This window comes from Austrofundulus limnaeus, unplaced genomic scaffold (genome assembly GCF_001266775.1).
Source record: "Austrofundulus limnaeus strain Quisiro unplaced genomic scaffold, Austrofundulus_limnaeus-1.0 Scaffold376, whole genome shotgun sequence".
NCBI lineage: Eukaryota > Metazoa > Chordata > Actinopteri > Cyprinodontiformes > Rivulidae > Austrofundulus > Austrofundulus limnaeus.
In genome coordinates, this window is record NW_013952778.1 from 463562 (window position 1) to 464992 (window position 1431).

A 1431-nucleotide genomic window follows, 5' to 3' on the forward strand; every position below is an offset into this window, starting at 1 on the left:
CACACACACACACACACACACACACACACACACACAGCAGGCTGTGCACATAATGAAAAGCAGAAATGTTTTCCCATGTGAAGCGCAGACAGGAGCGCTGCAAACAGGGGGCCCGGATCGTGGGAGCAGGCAGGACGCTGACATGTTTTGCAGCCAGTGTAAAAGCAATACAAATAATAAATAAATAGGATAAATAACTCTAATTAAAAAAACAACAACAACACAGAACGTACAAGACTGATCCGCTATTACGCAAATACGCGGGCCTACTTGGACTAATCAGATCCGCTGAGCGGTGTCGCTCAGTGCGTCCAGCCGAAAGGAAACCTTCCGCCGAGCCTCCAGCTCCAGAGTCCCCGGTCCTCCCCACCCTCTCTGCCCGGCACAGGGTTGGGGGGAAATCCGGATTCGTGACAGCAGTGAAGGCTCCCTCTCCCCCACCCCACCCCCCCAGCGCTGCGGTGACGAGAGTCCGGGCTCGCAGAGGCGCACCGAGGCGTCAGTGTTATTATCGAGAACCTGTTGGGGGGTGCGGGGGGGGGGGGGGGGGTACAAGAAATATATTGCTGAATATCCTCCAAAACTCACCTCCGAAAGCGCCGCTTCGATGATTTAAAGGGCCAGATCCGCTTGTTTTTTTTTTCCTTTTCCCTCACCCGGGTCTCCGCTCCGCTCCTCGGCTCCCCCCTCCAGCCCCTTCACTCCCCCCCCACCACCACCTCTGCTTCACCGAGCCAAACGCCTCCCCCCTCTATAGAGTCTGTCCACTCCCCTCATTCTCTTCCCCCTGCTTTCCCCTCTTCCTCTGATATAAGCAACTAGTTTTTAAACCAGGCAGCACACATAGCTACCTGGGATTGTAATCCCTTCTGATAGGAGCGTTGGAGATTTCCCAGAATAATAATCCAGGGGTGACATGAAGAAGGGACCAATGGGGGCAACAGCCCTCCCTGTATACTTGCTGTGTGCCCCCTGGCTAATCTTGTGCATTCTAGTAAGCAAAACCTCTCTCTCATGAACCGCTTTTAAAGAAACAAAAACTGACAACAACTGAGCCAAACTAATCCAATGTGGCTGCATCTAATCAACCTTTAACGCTCAGTCAGTTTGGATCACGCAACATGTTTGTTTACCATGCAACAGCTAACATTCTTTTAAGGAATTTGTATTTGTTAACGAGGACTTAAAGGGATCCACGATTAGTTGTAACATTAAACTTTATTGGATAAACATCTATTTTAACTGTAATATAAAGACTACAAAATACTGCAGGTTGTTTAGTTTTGTAAATATTTTAAAATATATTTTAACATGGACGGAGCCATTTTATTTAAACGCAAAGCATTCTGGGTAAATGATGACATCAACTAGGTCATCGGTGCGAGGCTGCTAGCGAGCTATATCCACCCTGAAGGTTAATCTTGGACAATA

The 1431-nt window shown here is 48.6% G+C and overlaps 1 protein-coding gene across 3 annotated transcripts in view; it reads right to left on the reverse strand.

Moving 5' to 3' along the window:
- Positions 1–685, reverse strand: part of LOC106528403 (guanine nucleotide-binding protein G(I)/G(S)/G(O) subunit gamma-7) — a 22091-nt gene extending 21406 nt beyond the window's left edge. Inside the window, exon 1 of one of the 3 annotated variants that reach the window (XM_014023559.1) lies at positions 589–685. The gene's annotated coding sequence lies outside the window, so the exon portion shown is untranslated. Of the gene's footprint in view, positions 1–233; positions 424–588 lie in introns of those variants that run through there. The other 2 variants (XM_014023560.1, XM_014023561.1) reach the window with 2 other exon arrangements.
- Between the last annotated feature and the right edge of the window lie 746 nt (positions 686–1431).